The 21,210-nt window shown below is 38.9% G+C and overlaps 1 protein-coding gene across 2 annotated transcripts in view; it reads left to right on the plus strand.

Annotated features, from left to right (window-relative positions):
• Positions 1–21,210, plus strand: part of B3GALT1 (beta-1,3-galactosyltransferase 1) — a 343,150-nt gene that overhangs the window by 283,526 nt on the left and 38,414 nt on the right. For both annotated transcript variants that reach the window (XM_044242261.1, XM_044242260.1), the window contains exon 2: positions 19,449–19,574. The gene's annotated coding sequence lies outside the window, so the exon portion shown is untranslated. The remainder of the gene's footprint in view (positions 1–19,448; positions 19,575–21,210) is intronic.

Consider the following 21,210-nt stretch of genomic DNA (forward strand, 5'->3'; position numbering starts at 1 on the left):
ACCGAAAGAAATTCCTGATGTAGGTGATTTTTATCATCATTTTTAGATACAGAAAGAAACAGGACTCTAAAAACCAAGTGGCTTTTCCAAGTCATAATCAGGCAGGTCTTAAATTCAGAGCAGTCTTGTAAATCTAAAATCTGGGTTCAGTATACTGCCTTCTGCTTTCCTGCATTTACTCAGTCTCTGAAGGATGAACACGAAGGAATTTTGGCTATAGAATTGTATTTCCCCACCTGACTTTGGACTCAATACAATCATTTGATCAGGCCACTAATGCAAAGCACATGTGCCCAGAGTGTCCTATAAGGGGGTCCATTTTGTAAATTACAGAGAAAGGCATAAAATATCTCCACATAAATTGAGCAGGGATCAAGGTTTCCATATTTTTATGAACATAGTGATACACCCTTAACTGAAATTATATTTTCTCCCTGTAAATGAGGATAAAAATTACATTTTTGACCTTTGAATCATTGGATCTTGTATTTATTTTATATATTTCTCAAAAGAATTCACAAAGATTGACAGTCATGTGAGCTGCTCCTAGAATGAAATAATATTTTTAAAAATTTGGCATGTAATAGACAAGTAGTAACTGCTTCTTTATGGGCTGGACTATTGAACAATTCATACTTTGATCATTATTTTGCAATTTATGACTTCTGAGAGGCCATTTATCACTACCTCCTAAATGATTTTCCAAAACAAATGCAAATTAAAAAAAAAAGAAAGGAAAAAATGACAAGAATAATTTACTCCAATCTTTTTGATGGGATCCTGGTTGTCATATTGATCTCCCCCATATCATAACAGTCATGATTAGCCTAAGGTAAAGACAGCAGAGATGCTACATACATTTCTTATACTGAAACTTGAGCTCTTCTGAGTTCAAGTTTCCCACCTTTGCACCACAGACCTCCTTCTAGAATCAATCACAATATATTTATTAAATACCTAATATGCCCAAAGCACTGTATTGAGCATTAGAGATTCAGAAAAATAAGACATGGCCCCTGGCTTTAAGAAGTTTGTGGTTTATTGAAGAAGACAGACTTACAAACAAATACAAAGAATACTGTGAGACAAGTATTGGTAAAATTATCTCTAAGAGACTGAGGTAGCACGAAGGGGGACTGATCAATGGGCCAGAACTGTCAGCAATAGCTCAGGGGGGTATTTCTCACTTTTTAGCCAGGCCTTGAAGCAGGAGTAGGAGAGAGTTGAACACTACCTAAAAATTAGTATTTCAGTGTAGAAGATTTGTCAAGGACCAGAATATAGAACAATAGAACACCTTGTAAATATGAAAATAGTTTGGACTTATAGTCACCATTCCTAACAGTGGGACACTATTAAAGAATTTAAGTGGGGGCGCCTGGGTGGCTCAGTGGGTTAAGCCGCTGCCTTCGGCTCAGGTCGTGATCTCAGGGTCCTGGGATCGAGTCCCACATCGGGCTCTCTGCTCAGCAGGGAGCCTGCTTCCTCCTCTCTCTCTCTGCCTGCCTCTCTGCCTACTTGTGATCTCTCTCTGTCAAATAAATAAATAAAATCTTTAAAAAAAAAAGAATTTAAGTGGAAGAATAATGTGATTGAGTTTCCCTTTTGGAAAAAGCAGGATGATTACAGCCATCCATTACAGATGGATAACAGCGGATGTAGCCAGAGACCAAGGCCACAGACAACAAGGTCCATTAGAGATTATTGTAAGAGCCTATAAAGAAGATATTCAGGAATAAAACCAAGATGGAGGACAGAATTTAGATAATACATAAATAGATATAGAATTGGTAGATGAGGAAGAGAAAGAAATGAAGCTGACTACTCACTAGTGTAGCTGCTGCAAATGCATCAGTTAAAGTGTTTTCAGGGGATTTATTATCTCAAATAAGCCCAAGTGTATACATCAGGTGAGCCCAGGATTGGTCAAGTAACCAAGTCCCTCAAAATCCAGGTTCCTTTTCTTCCATCTTCCCACTGTCCCTACTGCTCACAGTCACCCTAGAGTGCTGGCTCATAGGTGCAGGCATTGCATGTGGACACACCACTATGCCGCAGCGTGAAAAGGGAGCATGTACACCGAGTGCCTCTCTCTCAGAGTGAAGGGAGCCTTTCCCAGAAGCCCTCAGATCTCCTGGCAAGTCTCATGACCAGACCTGAGGCAAATGCCCTTGCCTAACCCAATCACTGATAGAGGAAACGAGGCCATCACGGAACAGCTTGGGTCAGTATGACTCAGCTGGGACTGGTGTCTGCCCTTCCTGGAACGCTGGAAGGGTACAGACCAGAGCGAAATCCTGTGTCTCTAAGGAAGAGTCAGAAAAGAATGAGGACCAGGTAGGAATGAACCTTGTCTGCTACGGGGAAGATGATTAGTTTGGCAGCTTTTCTTCTGGCCTAGTTGTGGAGGCTAGGCATGCGGGGGACGGACAAACTGTAAAAGTAAGGTGGAAAGTAGAATTTCCCCAATACAGATAACTCAAGTGATCCATGTTTTTGCCGACTCAGAGGATAAAACAGACATATTGCATCATTTTAAATTTTTGAAATGAAAAATTCAGCCCCCAGCCCAGTGTTTGACCTGCATGGTTCCTAGCCCTAGATACTCATCAAATATCTGAATAATGGAAAATCATTCACCTTTTTTTTAAATACTAGGCTATCACAGGCTGTATAGACTGTTTCTTTATATAAATCCCCTGAACTCCATTCCTTTTATATACACTCCTTTCACTCTTTTCCTGACCTGAAACTGTACCTGTCAACGGATTCAGTTTTTACTTCAAAACCAGCCCACTTCCAAATGGGATTTTCCAAAAAGTAGAGATTGTGAAGCTTCTCTACCACCAGATATTTGAGTAGAATGGAGACTCCGAGGGCATATTATATACTTTTTGCAGCTTCAAACCCCGGTCTTCTGAGTCGTTCTCACATCCTGGGGACCTCTCTCTAACTGCATAGAAATATTGCTAATGTTGCTTGAAACAAAAATGTGTTCTCCTGTGATTAACACTAGTCCAACTCAATTATTCGTCAGCTTTATTATCACTGAATAAACTAAAACCTTACGGTGAGCCTAATGAATATATGTCTTCTTCAAATGAGTCTGGTTGAATTTGATGTTCTTAATACAGAATCACACTCGCTGGAACACGTTGCCTTAGTTCATAATGTAGAAGAATAAAATTCTTTCTGTTGGTTCGCCATTGCGTGAAGAACCATAGTAAGAGTGCCGACTCTTTTGTTGTACTCTGCGAAACATTAACCAGAGCATTCAATAAACAAACTATATGGGGGAAATTCCCTCATTTAGCAGGCATCCAATATAATTAATAGTTTAGGGTTTTGACTCTTCTCTAGATGAGTCAACAGACAAAAAAAAAAAAAAAAAAAGCCCAGAAAGCTTTGCTGTGTATTGGTGATTTTCCTCAACCTTGAAACTTATCCATGAAACACTTGGTAAAGCCCCTTTGTTGTAAGAGAAAGGTCAGCTTCATTGTCACTGTTTTTCTAACGTGCTATTTATTGAACAAATCCTTTTTATTTCCCCCCTCTTAAAAAGTTCAAGTTGGAATGCGCTAATGTGATAAACTGTTGACTTTCATCCTGGTCACCCAATTCCGCAAAGTCAAGTGATCAAAGACTAAGCTATTTCTCACCTCGCTTTAATCTTACTGCCTCCATGGAAGACAGAAGGTAAATAATCACACAGATCTTCAATTACCAATATCAAGATAAAAAAGAAATGGCTCTCCTTTTCCACCTTTGAAATTATATATGGATTGAAGTAAAATAAATTTCAGAGCCTCAAGTACTCGCTTGCTTTCTGATCACAAACAATGGGTTCTGAACAAGAATAAGTGGGTTAAGGAGCAGAAGTAACCTGGTTACCAGGCAGTGTCAGTGAGCTACCAGGATAGCCCAGACAGGTTTCTACTATTAAACTCAGCTTCCGGGTGTCTAGGTGGCTGAGTCATGAAGTGTCTGCTCAGGTCATATTCCTAGGGTCCGGGGATTGAGTCCCTCATCAGGCTCCCTGCTCAGCAGGGTCTGCTTTTCCCTCTACCCTCCCCACTGCTCATGAGCCCTCTCTTTCAAATAAATAAGATAAACTCAGCTTTCCTCTTGCTTTTGGATTAGATTAAAAATTTATTGACAAACTATGATTTGTATTTTCCCAAGAACCTACGTAGCAGACATATATCGGTAAGAAAATTAAAAATTATTAAAAGTTACAACTGTATGTAGTCCTTATCTCAAAATAAAAAGTTTAATTTAAAAAATTATTTAAAGAAATCTAAAATTGTAAGGAGAGGTAGAAACAATCTAATATATTGCTCTAGAACAGAAACCTATGGAAAGAATATTCTAAGACCATTATGACATCTAATGTCCCCTTTGAAATTTTAATTAGGAAAAAAGGAAAAGCCTCTGAACAACTCCTTTGCACATGGGCTGCTTTCTCTTCAACCTGGTTAGAGTCATCATTGCTCTTTGGGGAAAATTGCCCTTTTACTTGGTTGAATTAACAAAAATAATTGCTTATTTTGTATCTGTCTTAAAAATAACTCCTTCAGAAAACCCTTTCTTCTCTGTTCCATGGCAATATTTGGGATATTTATTCAAGACTTAGAATCAATCCAAAGCTGTATCTGAGGAGAATCCTGATTCCTTTTATTCATTTCTGTGCTAGGATACAGTGTTCCCTGCATTCTGGACAAGCAGAGATCCGTGCTGCCTTGTTTTCACATCTCTAACAGTAAAACTGATGTTCCCACCCATGATTGATTTAAATTCCAAAGCTTGGAGACCATCCATTTACCATCAGTCAGCATATTAGAAAACCATCTTTCTGGGATTAGGAGGGAGACAAACCATAAGTGACTCTTAATCTCACAAAACAAACTGAGGGTTGCTGGGGGGAGGGGGGTTGGGAGAAGGGGGGTGAGGTTATGGACATTGGGGAGGGTATGTGCTTTGGTGAATGCTGTGAAGTGTGTAAACCTGGCGATTCACAGACCTGTACCCCTGGGAATAAAAATATGTTTATAAAAAATTAAAAATTAAAAAAAAAAAAAAGAAAGAAAACCATCTTTCTGGGGCACCTGGGGGGCTCAGTCAGTTAAGCATCTGACTCTGCTTAGGTCATGATCTCAGGGTCCTGTAGTTGAACCTCTGTGGAACCCCGATTTGAGTTTGCTTCCCCATCTTCCCCTTCCCCCATTCATGCTTGTTCTCTTGCTCTCTCAAATAAATAAATAAAATCTTAGAAAAGAAAAAGAAAATCAGCTTCCCATGGTTTTGTGGTGTGGATTTTTTGTTTTGGTTTTGGTTTTGGTTTTGGTGTTTTGGTTTTTCTAGAGAGTTACCCCTTGAATTGTCAATTATGCAGATATTTCTACTGCCAGGTGAGAGAGTGATTTGAGGGAAAATATTGAGTAACTTATCTATCCATGTATTTATATCCTAGGTCATGGGTTCATATCATAATGATCTACTTCCTTATGGAGCTGCCTTCATTAAATTGTAATACTTGTCCTTTCCTTTTATTGGACTTGGTTTTAACTGGTTGTATGTAATAGTTTTCAACATGTGGGTGGTGACTATAATACATTTAATCTCCCCTCTTCATGTAAAAGAGTTTAATGTCAAAAAAACCTTTATCTCCCATGATAAATTATAATGTTTATTACTTTCATATTTTTAAAAAAGGTATGTAACCAACTAGACATATTTCTCATGTTTGCACTGGCTGCCAGGAAGCCAAATATAAATTTAAAAAAAGACCTTCAGCTCTTACTGAAGTTAACAATAACTCTTATGGTTACTTATCTCATTGTTATAACTTGGGTCTCTTTTTCCATTTCTTTTTTTTATTTGCCTTGCGATTATATTTTCTGCTTTATGCCCCCAAAATCTTCACTGGAAAGAGACAGTGTATAATTAATTCAACAATTAAAGTATTCTTATTGGGTATAATAATTATTTTAATTTTAAAATATATGAAAGGTTTCATTAAGGAAATACTAATTAGACATCTGAAAACAGGGTAAAACAGAAAAGAACATGGTGGATTGCAGTAGACATTAAGCAGTCATTAGTAAAAATAAAGGTTTTTCTCTAGCAACGAGGTTGATGAGAAAGATTGCAGAAACATTTTTGAGAGGCCATGAAATAGAGAACAGTTTTGGCAACTTTTTCTCATTACTTTGACAATGCCATCATCTTAACACTGAGTTCTATTTAGATTGTCTGCATTTCTGACTTTGCTGTTAGCTGTTGGCTTCTTGAGAATATATCCCATGATTTAGTCCTTCTAAATTTGACCATGATTTAGTCCTTAGTATAATATCTGATCCATAGTATGGCTTCGAAAAATATTTTTGGATGCCAAGTGAGTTTTCATCTCTTCAGTGGCATTACTGTGTGAAGACACTTTTCAAGGTGCTTTCTAATCCTATGATTTCAATGAATGCGCTTTAATTCATGTTGCTATAGATACCATTTCCTAAATATGATGCTTGAGACAGTGTCTTGACTCCAGTCATTTTGTCTGTGAATGGGTCATTATCAGATTAAAAGAAGCCTACATCCAAGCATTTGTCTCAATGTTGATGAAATGTATCAAAATCAACTCTCAAAAACAAGCCATCATTTTTAGAAACTAAGAAAAATTAATGTAATATATTTAGTTTTTTTGTTTTTTGTTTTTTTTACTTCACCAGCTTTTGCTAAAAATGATTGTCCGTCAAATGTAAAGAGAATTTGAAAAATTGTTTCAAACCAAATCATTATACTGGATTTTAGTTTTGAGAAGTCACACTTTCTAGAACAGTCTAAATCCTTCTTTGTGGTTTTATATTCCTTAAGTCAGGTGCTTGCTCTTGTCAAGCTGTGAGGAGATTGTAATCTCATTAAGAAATGAGGGGAAAGGTTTAAAGCAGATGTTAAAGGGCAATCTAATTACTTTATGAAATATGAGATGTGTACAAGACCCACAGACAAAGGTTCTTAGTTTTAATAAAATTTCTGTCTGATTTCAATAAATGAATAAATGAATTCTATTGATGAATTTTATATTTATACACACACACACACACACACAAGGTATATATACATATAGACTCTCCCCCCTAGAACAGAAGTTTCCCCAGAGGAGGAATTTTTATGTTTTGTGCACTGATGTATTTCCAGGCACTTAGAATACATGTCTGACATATATCTGTTCTCATTAGACATTTGTTGAATGAATATAAAATATCATGCTGAGGGAATGTTAGCATTTCATTATTAGCTCTATCTCAGTCCAACTAATTTTTTCCCATTATTTGATATCATCTACATAAAATCATTGAGACAGGGATCCCAGGAGTAAAAATATGGAACATACAAGCACCTCCCAGGACAGTCAGCAATGAACATTCTTGTGTGGTGCCTTCTTTTTTTTTTTTTTTTTTTTTTTTTAGATTTTATTTATTTATTTGAGAGAGACAACATGCACATGAGCAAGAGGTATGGAGACAGAGGGAGAAGCAGACTCCCTGTTGAGCAGAGAGCCCAATGAGGGACTCGATGCCAGAACCCTGAGATCATGACCTGAACTGAAGGCAGAGGCATAACCAACTGGGACACCCAGGCGCCCCCTGTGTGGTGCCTTCTGAAGTTTGGAATCCCATGATTAAACAACCTCTGGAGCGTTTGGGTTTTTTAACCAGTAAATCAAATGTTTAGAAAGGGAAAACTGCCACCGGTACCATTCTCCCCCTACAACCCACTGTCACCCCATCCTCATTCAAACCTTCCCCCTAAACTTTCTCAATGGAGCAAAAACAAAACAAAATATAAAAATATGTAAATACAAGTCCCAAACTGAAATGAGAGTGGTAAATACACTAAAAGTATTATCTGCAATTCCGCATCCCTACCTGACCATAAATTTTGAAACTTTAGAATTATTCTTAATATTAAAAAACCCAGGAAACAAGTTGGCCTCACACTCTATTTAAACTTGCTTTTCAGCTTCACAGAAGGGAGGCTTCTGTTGAGAAGCCAAAGAAATCTGTTGAACCTTGTCTTTGTGCGTGAGTCTGGGCAACTGTGTGAATGAGACCCATCCTTGATGAGTCCTCACAGACAAGGAAGAATTTAGGTACACAGCTTTTATGTCCTAATCTAGGGGTCCTCACTTCACTGAGCCTTGAGTGTTGGAGTCTAGAGAAAGCATATGCAGGAGGGAGACATCCTCTGGACCTGAATTTAGAAACTATACATGAAAAGCTGATTCAAAAGAGCCATTTACTGAATATACTTGTTGCAAATTATTTCTATATGACAGAATTTCAAAGGGTGAAACGGTGAAAGAGCCAAACACATGAATAATAAGTTAGTGTACTGGCTCTTGGGACAGCATGCTCTTGGTTAGATTATATAATCATACATATATCATGGTATATATAAAAATCATATTATGTGATATGATAGAATAGAAAGAGTAGAAAATAAAGACTTTATATAATATAGTTTCAATAAAATTTCTATTAGCTCTCATATATGTATGATTCTTTTGATACACATATATGTATATATGAGCATAAAATACAGTTTTCAATACACTTACTGCAAAGATCAGGGCCTGAGGCTCTGATTATGTCCTGAAGGACAATAGTGGGGAAAAAGCCAGTTGGTTTATATTGGTCCTAAATCAAAAAAAGCTATCAATTAGGAAAATCACCAATCTTGTTTATCCTCCCTTTGAATGAATAAGGAAAATCATTGTAGACATGGGTGACAGAAGAGGAAATGTGAACCTTAGATTTAAATAATTCACTTCCCCCAGGCTATCGTTAAAATTTAAAGATCTAGCTTACACATTAAAAAAAAAACCTGGAATCTTATATTTGTGATGTTTTATCCACTTCACATATGCATTACTAAAATTGGACTATAGTTCTTAGAAAAAAATAACAGTGCATCTGCTTTCCATGAAATCTCCCTGAAGGAAATAAATGTTTTTATTTGCTACCATGAGCTACCTGAATGCCATTCCATGCCATAATACAACATGACAACACTTAACCTGGGGTAATTCAGCATGACAGCATTTTTTTGGGCATAATTTAAATTATTTTAGATTAATTTGCCATATTAGCAAAGGTTGCATGGAATTTGCTACAGCTTTTTGAGTCTGCGTGCATTCAATATCCCATGATCCTTGGGCGTCCCTTACACCCAATACGAGCTCTAACAAAGTTCTTGTGAGAAGACACCGTGGAGCAGCCAGCTGGAGTCTCCTCCTGGTAGAGGACAGAGTGGGATTTCATAAATGCTCCCTGGGGGTCTCAACACATTTGGTGGCAGGAGTCAAGAATCATTTTTCTCTCTGCACCCAGAGGCAGTTGTAGCATAAGACACAGTTGGATGGGAATTGGCTGTAAGTCCCGTAGCCCCAAACACATGGACGTGTTGACATAGCAAGTGTGCAGCCCATTGCCCAGCATAGGGCTTTAATGTGTGATGCACATCACTGTCAAGTTGGGAGAAGCCTCCAGAGTTATAAAGAAAGAGAAATAATTCTCAGCCTTTAATGCAAGCTTAATGGAAAAGAGTGGCTGTGCAGGAGGCACCCAGGAGCCAGCACCTCCCTGGACTTCAAAGAGACTGCTAATCTCATTCTATGCGGATGTTTGTATTTTAACCATGTTTTAAAATATAAAGTAGGAGTTGGATTCATAACTGTTGTCAACCATGGAAGCAATTTAGAGGTAGAGAGACTAGAGTAAATGCCTTTGCGCTGGCTGCTCCCACCATTCACTTCTATCCCTAGGGGTAATGACTAGTCATTGTTTCTTGTTTTATTTTGGGGTTAGGCCTAAACATTTAAACTTAATATAACCAAATGGTTTAATGATTCTTCTAATGGGACTCATTCATAGTTGAAAACTCAATTATATCCATCATATCCCCATTATTTTACATATCTCTAGCACGTCCTCTTGTAACTATTTTATCAGCAACTCTTGAGATACATCACTGCAGTGCATCTGACTCAGGAATAAGAACTCCTTCTTAACATTTGAAATGTTGTGATTGCCCATAGGTAATTGCTCTGTCTTTATAATCCATGGATTGAAAAATAGGAAAAACAAAAATCTACAGGGAAGTCCACAACACTTTAAAATGAATTCACATTTTTCTTATCACCAAGGCATAGGTACACATTTGAAAAATATAATAGTACCTACATGTACCAGACATGATTTATTTAAGCTGCAAATAATGATTGGTGTACAGATGGATTTTTGGATCAGATCCCATGATGAAAATTAATTCATCAATGCTGACCACATCCACTCACTCCCTCCACACCCTCAGAGACACAGACACACAAACACACACCCCAGGCTGGGAACTAACAGCATCAGACTATAGAAACTTTCCATCAGGCAAGGCAGTTCATTTAAAGTAAACCCTTAAAAGATTGCAGTGAAGCAACACTGTTCTAAATGGGTCATCATTTAATTTTTAGATAGTTATGTGTTTTGAAGAGCAAATAGGCTTTCTATTCCAAAATAGCTCAATTATGTTTTGATTGCAACATCAGATTTTCCAAGGATCTTGGATCTCAAATACTGTAATCATTTATACATAAGTTGATAATTGCCTTACAAAAATAAAAACTGTTGCTGCAGTGGTATAGTGTGGGCATATGTGGTGTTTTATCATCCTCGAGGTCTCACAAATGCGGTTAGCTCTATTGATTTCAGAACACACATTATTTGATTCTGCATGATTTCAGGTACTGCATCTTCTAGGTAAGGAAGAGAAGAAAATGGGCTGATGCCTGTGCCCCTGGCAGGACCTTGGGGGGCGTGGGAGGAATGGGCTTGCCGTAGCTCACCCATCTCTGAGATTTAGCAGGTGGTTTTGCTCAGCATAGTGAGCTCCATTCACTTCCTGCACAAAGCCTTAAGAAATGAAAGAACATGCAGTACATCTACCCCCAAATCCCCAAGGAATGCCTTAAAAAAAAAAAAAAAAGTACACTCTGAGTGACCTATTTACACCCTCATTCCATCATACATGTCATGATCCCATGGAGTAGTGGGCCGGTCTAGGTATGCGTTTAGCCTGAGCAAGAGCTGTATTTTACTTTAATGGAGGCGTATTTCACAGGTCCTTTTGTACTTATTACCATTTTTTCCCAGGGGAAATGTATTACAAGGAGTACACACACAGTTGCCCTGATTTGTGACTTTTCTCAAATTTTCCTTTTTATTTTTCATTGAAAGAGAAAAATGAGTGGATTGGTTTTTAAGAGTCAGACCAAGAAGGTTTTAATGGAAGGAACAGATGGACTGCATCTTTAGGGCTACAGTTGCACTAAGTTTAATGCATATAAGGACCAGGTAATTGTTAATGTAACTTTCAACTGTAAAATTGATCATTCTAGCTATCTGTGCACTACAGAGCACATCTGTGTTTACTGCCTACCGTTTAAGTAACATCCAGCTAAGCTTGCTAAGCTTAGTAGGTCCCACTTCTTGCCCCACACAAAGAAAACACCACATAGATCCAAAGGAAGTTTATCAGATAATTTTTAAAATAGAAGTTCGGAGAGCTCTGCACATATTGCCCAAGGTCGTTGATTGTTATCTTCGGAGAAAAATAGTTTTTCTCCTAGATCTGTCCAGTTAAAGCATACAGCTTCCTCCTGCAAAGAAATCAGGCGATAACACAAGAAGAAAACATGAGGGTGTAGTTCGCCCACCCTGTTCTCAGCAACAGAGTGGGCTGCTTAAATATCAGACAAGTTCAAGGCAAGAGAGCAGTAAGCAGCCCAGATGATTTTACTGTCAAAGGTGTGAGGTATGGGTGACTTCCAGGACCTTTAGGGAGCAGGGCATTCTGGATAGCAAACCTTGAAAAAAAAAAAATAGCATTAATCAAAGTACTAAAATAGCAGGTATAAAACAGCGTTCATGCCACAGAACTGTAGTGAAACTTGTAAGCTTTCTTCTAGGAACCTATTTCTTAAGTGTCTGAAATTCAAATTTAATCCTTCTATGAGATCATTAGTCTATAGGCTTCACCTATTTTTATTTTCCAATTTAAAGAACTTGTGTTTTTTTCACATGAGTGAAAAGAAATGATTTCTTTTACAAATTTGCCAAGGCATGAAAACACTTTAAGAGGGGCAGGTTTAACTTCCCATTCCTTTGGAAGGTCTACTGAGGAACATGTATCCAGTCTGGAAGTAACAGATGTGCTTTTTTTTTTTTTTTTTTTTTTTGCACATCTAAGTACCCATCAAACCTAGGGTAAGAGAAGAGTTTTATGTTTCAGAAGAAAAGATGCACTGCTCCCACATGGACCTATTGCTTGCCATACCGCAACTTCAGCAAGTCTCACTGATCTTGGAATACAGCCATCTCCCTTCAGAATGATCCATTACAAACAAAGGTGACCTCTCTGTGAGTTCCCCCACCCCCCACCTCCCCGACTTCTCACCCTCCATAGAAGCTGCTGCGGGTTCTCTGCCATGCCTCTCTCTGGTCAATATGGTTGCTGGCATCTGCATTAAATGTGCCTGCGTATGGTAGGGAACCTCTTAAATCAGAAGGAGGAGCGCTTTCTACCTACATGTCAAGTCAGGATGCTACCCTTTGAATTAAAAGGTGCTGTGGCTGCTTTGCTTGTCTATAGGGCATGTACTTTAGACTGTTGGTTTTGTTTTGCTATTTTTTTTTTAATGGTGGTGATATATTTGTACTGACACTGGCCTATTCTCTCACCCATTATCTCTAGTGACAGATGCCATATCCATTCCTAAGAAGACCGATCTAGAATAAAATGCCTATAGAAAAAGAAAGGAAAAAAAAAAAAAGGCAAAGCAACTGCCCACAGATAGGTCACACTGAATTTTCACTGGAACTAACTGGGAGCAGACAGTATGTTCAAATCAGTCATGTTCAAATTCCATGAGCTTACATGGCATGATTTACTATAACAGTATTTGCAAGATATGTGGAGCCTGACCTGAAAAATCCAGCAAGGCAATAGTTGACTCAGTTAATATGCAGGCTTTGCAGAATTTCTTTGCATGCATACTTTAGAATGGTCTTAATTTTCAGAACCCACTTTGGCATCTAATAAGACAGAGATAAAACTATAGCTAAAAAGTTTGACAGCCAAACATAAACAAGGATCTACTCATTGTTCTGTGTTTGCTTGTTAAAAAGGTAAATTCATGTTGTACCAAAATCATTTGTGAAGCAACTCATTTACACAGGCTAAATTTTTATAAGTAAACAATCCTTAGGACATTTGTATTCCTGGAAATTATCGCAAAGTTATATCAAACTTGTAAAAAGCTCATAGTGTACTAGATATTTGGAATTTCTTTTTTTTTTTTTTCAAATATTTTATTATTTATTTATTTATTTGTCAGAGAGAGAGCGAGAGCAAGCACAGGCAGACAGAGTGGAAGGCAGAGTCAGAGGGAGAAGCAGGCTCCCTGCGGAGCAAGGAGCCCGATGTGGGACCCGATCCCAGGATGCTGGGATCATGACCCGAGCCGAAGGCAGCTGCTCAACCAACTGAGCCACCCAGGCATCCCTGGAATTTCTTAATAAGACTGAAAACAGCTTGGATTTTCTTCATGCTTCTTTAAATCTCCAAGACCTAGTATGTGAATTGCTCTTAAAAGGAACATAAAAATATTGTTGAACTGCTAAAAGACTAGCTCCCATGTATTTCAGACTAAAATCAGGAAAAACAGGCCATGTGATTTGGGAGTCTATGCTAAATTCCTTTATCCTCACAGTATCCCCTATTTCACTAACAGAAACATTAACTGTGTTCATATTTTTCAGTCAGAACAAGCAGAGCAACTGCTCCTGATTTTCAGTGTTCTGAACACCTCATTCAAGAGAAAAATGCATTTAACCACACACCAAGGAAGGCCTACACATGCACACACGCACGCCCTCACAAATGCACGCGCACGCCCGCACAAACACACACACACACACACACACTGTTCAGGATCTCTCCTTTGTATTTCAGTACCTCCGTTACTGTACTTTGTTGTCTGACTTTTATCTCTCTCAAGAAGGATGTGAGTTCTTTTGTATTTCCAACTCCTAGTAGAATACCATAAAAATAGAAAATAGTTTTGTTGACTAAAACAGTAGCTATTACAGGAGAGAAATTAAGAAGCTGATTCTAGAATCCACAGCGTGGCTGTAGCCATATTTTATCAGTTCATCTAAGATCAAGATATTAAGAGAGACTGAGCTCCTACCAGGTACAAGGCTCCATGCTTACATTATGATGTATAAGACAGAGTTTATGCCCAGTGGTTTATGTCATGAAAGAACAGTATTCAGAAATCCTCACTTCCTGTCTGCTTTGATTCTTGTTACAGAAACATGGCAGATGATGGAATGGAGATAGTCAATACAGAGTCACTTTTTAATCACTGAATTTTAGAATCATCCACATTTTTTTTACTGTGTTTCAAGATTCTAGCCTCATGCACTAAAATCATGGCACGTTCTCCTCTGTTGAAGTCTACTATTTTTTTTCTGAAATCAGATGCCTAAGTGATGTTTTGCAAAATCTATGGTGCCAAGATTTCAAGTAGGATATAAAGGGCAAAGCTGAGAGGAGTTTCCGTATCATTTCTCTGTGTTTGTCAAATCTTGGGTCTCCCTGTTGTCTTCTTCTTTGAAGTAAAGGACTCAGAAGAAAAACTCCAGTAGATATGCAGCTTTGTACAGAATGGTCCCCCAGAAAGTTTCTACCCCAGCCAATGGTGAAGTCTCTCACACTAGCTCCTTTCCTAACGATGTTGGTATTTGTAAGGAGGAATTGGCTTCATTCATCTTTCCTAGGAATTAACTTTAAAAAAAATTTAAAAAAGCTGGAATGATGTTAATTGAAATTCTTTGTGTGGCTGGGTTAATACACTTAAAATCTTCTCTCACCTTACGGTATACAACTTGAACTGCCTCCAGGAATATTTAGTGACTTCATGAAACAAAGACATGCTGCTGTTTTTATCATTCTACTTTATTAGTATGAATGACCATGTTTACACCTAAAGAAATGGACATACTTAAACAAAATAACTTCCACTGGCTTTTTTTCCTAAGTATTTTATCCCAGATGTTGCTGGAGCATCGTCATTACCTGTTCCTTTGATCACCTTGTCACTGAGGCCCTGATGGTCAAATCGTTGAGTCCTATCTCGTAGGGCTCCTTCTGTTTCCAAGGAACTCTATTTCTTCTTTCAGAAAGGCAACAATAAAGACCACTGACAATGCAGCAAGGCTGGAAATCCTGGGAGTAGAATAATACTCTGTGTAGAATAGGGAAGACCCAGTTCAGCAGAAGTCACAGCAGTCCAAGCACGGACTCGGGCCTCCCTATGACTACATCACAGCTCCACCTCTCCCTTGCTTTCTCCCTTCCCCTCCCACCATGGCATGGGTGTCACTCCCCCGAGTACATGCCCCAGGAAACTTCCTGTGTGGATATCTCAGAGTCTCAAGGTCTCTTGCCTAGCAATCCAGCCTGTGACAGGAGAAATGGAAAATTAAGTCTGTGATCACTGAAACTTAGAGATGAAACCCTGTTCTGTCTGCTCAATTCGTTAACTAAATAGATCAGCTACTACCTCCACCTGGTTTCCTAATAACTCACAGAACTTACCTTGGTAAATTAATAAATAGCCCACACAGCAGCTCTTTCTGTTTTGTTCTTTTTTTTTTTTTTTTTAAGATTTTATTCATTTATTTGAGAGAGACAGAGCATGAGCAGGGAGGAGGAGGAAGGGGAAAAGAGAGAAGAAGATTCTCCACCAAGCAGGGAGCCCAATGTGGAGCCCGATCCCAGGACCCTGAGACCACAACACAAGCCAAAGGAAGAAGCTACCCAGGCGCCCCATTTTCTCTTTTGTTCTGTCAGCCTTTATTCAAGTCCTTGGTTGCAGATAGACCACATACAAACCAGGATCAAATGTGGCCAGATTTTGACACTAGAGGTTCATGGTATAAATCCCTCCGTTGCCACAAAGTGGGCTGCAGCAAAACTGGGGAGACAAAATCTCATGTCTAAATGTTATCACTACCTTCCCTCCCCTATTCTGTCACTAAAATACTTCATAACTAACTCTCATGTAGAGACACACAAAACAAATGTGATTCCTTGGACAAAAGTGGCATGGGCAGAATTCTTTTTGTTTTTTTGAGTAGGCTCCACACCCAATGTGGGGCTTGAACTCACAACTTGTCTATAGGATAAGAAATCGAAAGTTGCGTGTTCTACCAACTGAGCCACCCCCAGAATTCTTTTTTACCATATGAAGCTAAAAAGAAGGGAACATAGTAATGAGATATAATAGAATAATGCACTAGAGTAGCTATTATTTTTAGGCCTAGTAAAACTGTAACTTAGATTAAGAGGTGGGTGACCAATTTTTAGTCTAGCCTATTTCCCCAGAAAAACACAACAATTTATATAGTCAATTTTCAATTATCTGCCCAAGGAGAAATAGCAATAATGGCAATTATCCAAAAGAGTAGATAATGAGCAAATTCATTTCTGTTTGACTTTTAAATATTGTTTTGTATTCCAAAACCAACTTTTGGATGTGGATGCATTTTAAATTCTGTAAAGTTGCTATGCCTCAAACTTAAATATTAAAATTATACTTTAGAAATCAAATGGAAGAAAGTGTTTTATATTCTTCATCTTGTCTTGTACAGTATATTCCTGCTTTCTATATTATTGCTGAAAGCAGATATTATTTCTTAGGGCAATGTTCATCCTAAAGTAGAGAAATTCTGCATCTATATGATTCCTGGTTTGTATTCCCCTAGCACCGATGATAATTTAATATTTTGGTTGAAAGGATACTCCCCCCTTTGGTTGCTTGGCTAAAGCTAATTATATTTATCTTTTGTGTATGTGTCAAAAACAACTAAACAGAATGGGCCATCAAGATAAGGAGTTAGGTCCAAGTAAGATATGAGATGTATAAATGCAAACAGCTACCCATGAGAAATTGAGTTGGCCATACACAGACTTTCTACACCTATTTTGGCCCTGTTTTGTTATTTTTCATTCGGTAAATTCTAAACTGTATACAAAGTTACCTGACATAGGATCTGGCTCAGGTTAGCAGTCAGTAAATGCTCACTTCCTTTATTCCTTGCATCCTTTTCTTCATTCAATAATGTTTTACACAAGATGCTTCATATTCATGCTTCACATACTTTAGTAAATGTTTATGTTTTAGTCCATTCTTTTTCTGCATAGAAGATAATCATTTTGCAAAAATGAGGAATTTTTTTAAGATGCTAAAATAAATCTTCCAGATGTCATTTTCCCAATGTCCATATCCAAGTTGTGTTTCAATTCCTAAAAGCTACCTCCATGGAATTTGAATTCTCACTTTTTCTTTTAGATTTGTTTTTATTTTTATCTATTTTTATGTAATCTCTACCCCCAGGGTGGGGCTCAAACTCACGAGCCCGAGATCAAAAGTCATGTGCTCTACTGAATGAGCCGGCCAGGCGCCCCTGATTTATGACTATTAATATATTAAGAGCCATAGCGTTTTAAAGGGTAAGCGTGAGGGTTACTAAAACTTGCCCGCATCCTCTCCTGTCTTACTGTCAGTCACGTGGCACTCTCCCATTCTAGAACAGTACATTTTCACGTAAGGCAGAAGAGTTTATCAAGCATTGCGGTGCTTCTGATTGCTTGCTTTAGGACTCCCTTTCTTTGGTGTTTGACTTGATAAGTATTTGGTGTTTGACCAGAGTTGGCTTTTTCTCCCCTCAAAGATCTGAAGAATATCTTCAGTTGATCACTAACAAGACACTGGACAGGTGGGTTAAACAAATGGTTAAGCTAGGTAGACCTCGTTTCAAACACTGGCTCTGCTACCCACCAGGGTGAAATTAGACAAGACACCATCTGTCAAGGTCATGGTTTTTCTCATTATTAATCTTAACACAATAATATAAAGCAAAGAGGATTGTGGTGATGCTCACAGATAATAAATATAGGCATTAGAATACATTAGGCATTCAATAAATGTTGGTGTATGTTACAAATACTAACATTTACTGAGCCCCTACCTGGTGCAAATACCTTTCTAGGCATTTTCTCTGTATTAATTCATTTACATCTCAGTACAACTCTATGATTCAGGTCGTGTTATCACAGTTTTATACATGAGACCTAGAGCGCTTAAGGCACTGTAAACAGCTGAGTCAGTATTTCAACCCATCCCCTACACTTAGCCGACACACAACACTGCATCTCGTATAAAGAGCAGCCTTTTAGTGGAAACCGGAGTCAGCAGGTAGATTCAGGGGGCCCCCCTCATGCCTCTGCCCATACCCCTAGCATTGCCATTCTTCACATCTGGCCACACGGCTTAAACACCACCCCAAACACAGACCTGCAGTCAGAGTGTTATTTCCTATGAGGGACCGTCCCAGTTTAAGTCACCTAGCTTTACCCAGCACTCATATAACTTGATTGGTGAGACCAGAAAATTATGCCTCTTGGTATGAAGTTTTATACAAATGCAACTTGAGACCCAAGGCTCAGATCAGCTGAAGCCTGCTGCTAGTTGGCCTCCAGTCTGTCATGTCCACAGATCTGCTCAGATGCAGCCAGTCTCAGGGTAGCCCCAAGTGAAAAGGAGAGGTTGTGGGTAAAAAGGAAGGTACTCGTGCTCAGAAGCCCCAGCTCTGCCACTAACTAGCTGAGTCCTTGCCCCGCCAGCAGCCGTTTGCGTCAGCCCCTGGAACACCATCTCATTACTTGGAAATTGAAGATGTTGCATTAGATCTTACGTACAAGACCGCCACCCATGAGCTAACCCTGATCTTCCAGGAGCCTTTGGCTTCAGCCTTGTTTGACTTGCACAAAGTTTTGCTTAATTTAATTCTACGGTACAAAACGAGAGATTTTGTACATGAAAATCCTCATTTCTGTCTTCTTTTGAAAATCTCCAGTTGTACCATCATCGGTTCTGTTTTTCTTTATGGCATCAGTGGAAACCCTCAGCTGGATGGGAGTGCTGGCTTCCCTCTAAGCTGAGACATGGAATTACCAGGTCGCCAGAGCCCTCCCATCTTCCCCTGTGGTCTCACACCCAGCCTGCTCCTCATCCTCATCAATGCCCCTCGCCTGGTCTTGGAGGCACATGGGTTTGCAGTCCTGGTACCAGCTCCAACCTCCCTTTGTTCATGTGTTCATTATTTTTCTCAGTTGATCAACCTGCATTCAGTGCTTACTTAAATGCCATTTTGTGTCTTGTACTCAAAACCTGAATTACAAGTCTTTTGTTTCTTAAGGGGCAGAATTCAGAGGCTGATTAACCTCCATTGCTTCTAAAGTTTTCTCCCTTCTGGCTATCTACACAGGATCCTGCGGTTTGCTAAGCAGCAGCTTCTCCTGGCACAAGCCGCTGCAAATCAGACAAACTGAGACCATGCCTTGCACCCGGCAGCTGCGGTAAGGAGTCGTCCATGGCAAGCTTGGCCCAACAGGTGAGAGAAGGCACTGCTCAGTTATGCAGTCCGTTACTGGGGAAAAATAATGGCAATGCTATAAAAGCAGAAATCAGTATCTAAGGACTAATGAGGAGAGAAAATTATAGTTTGTTTCTTTCATTACTATTTACATGCTATAACATGTAAGTAACCCTTGCCGTGAGCCATGAAATAACCCTAGTTCCTGAATGATCCAAGAGGGAAAAAATGCAAGCAAAAAAAAAGGATGGCCTTTTTAAAAATTCGTATTTACAACTGCCTACAAAACCTTTGACGGATTTTAGTGGTGGCCTCTTTTAAGATGAAACATCGGGGAACTAAATATATGCCTTAGGTGACCTGAGACAATGTCTATTTGAAAATCCATTTCTCCAAGGCTATAGCTAATTGATTCTTAAAACTTCTTTGCTGAAATAACCTTGTCCCACAGGCAATTGTGCTTCAATTATTTCTTATTTCGCTTGGAAATAATAGTCTTTTTATATAGAAAATAATGGAATAGTTATAAAAAGTGTCCAAAATAACAAGTAATCGTTAAAATATTTTTACTTAAAGGGATAAAAACTCAAGACAAATATTCAGAATATTCCTTCATACGCTAACTTTTAGCCCTAAATAGAGTGTTAATAAGTTTATAGAAATGACTGCAGCCTTCCTGGAGTGTGACTCAGGAAAGGAAACCCATGCTGGCTCCAGGGGACTTGAATCATACTTTTATCTCTTTTACCATCCCCTCTGTGACCTGGGCCAGTAACTACAGTTGCCTTGCCCATGAAATGAGCAGATATTTCAGGTTGCCTTCTAAACACCAGGCTCTGTTGGATAATGAGGTTCTGTGAGTCAGGGTAGGAGGGCAGCTTTGAGCTAATTCCCTACAAATTCATTTGCCTAAAACAACTTCAACAAAATGACAGTTCACCGAACTTCTTTCTTCTTTTCATTATTTGCGAGGTTCACAGCAATTCGCACTGGGTATGTTGGGTTTTACCACCTTTGGAGATTCCGATGAGGGTTTTCATTGATAGTTTTCTAGTTTGCTTCGTAACAGCATTTGGAGGAAGGCCCATTTTGTCTTTTTGCCTTTGCCCTGGCTGTTATTTAGGGAGGGGATCCTCTGATAAGGAGTAATTGAGAGGCATCAGCACACAACCAAAAAGGACATCGACTAAGAGACAGGACCCTAACACCATAAGGGTTGTCCGAACTCAAGACAAATATATTCAGTATTTAAATATATTGGGCAAATTGACCACTTGGGAAACTGTTTCATGGAGTTTGCCTCCTGATGGGGTCCTCCTTCCTCCTGGGGATATTAGAGTTCAGTGAAAGATAATGATTAGAACGACAGCAGGAAATAAATAATACAATTACATATTGTGATAAGCACTATGAAAGACACAAGGGGTGCTTAGACAATGAAGAGCTGGAACTGGCTTCATAAAGGTAGTCAGGGCAGGTGTGAGAGGCAAAAGAGCTATTCCAGGCATGTGACGGGATTCTGCTGCCTTATTCACACTGAGATTCCATGAGACCATGGGAGTTGGTCAGGCCAATCAATTGTGTGTAGAGATGATATGTGTCTCTTCCATGCTGGGGCATCTAATTGACATCACTCCAGCCCCCTGTCCCTATG

Source organism: Neovison vison, chromosome 3, assembly GCF_020171115.1.
Source record: "Neovison vison isolate M4711 chromosome 3, ASM_NN_V1, whole genome shotgun sequence".
In the NCBI taxonomy this organism is placed as follows: Eukaryota; Metazoa; Chordata; class Mammalia; order Carnivora; family Mustelidae; genus Neogale; species Neogale vison.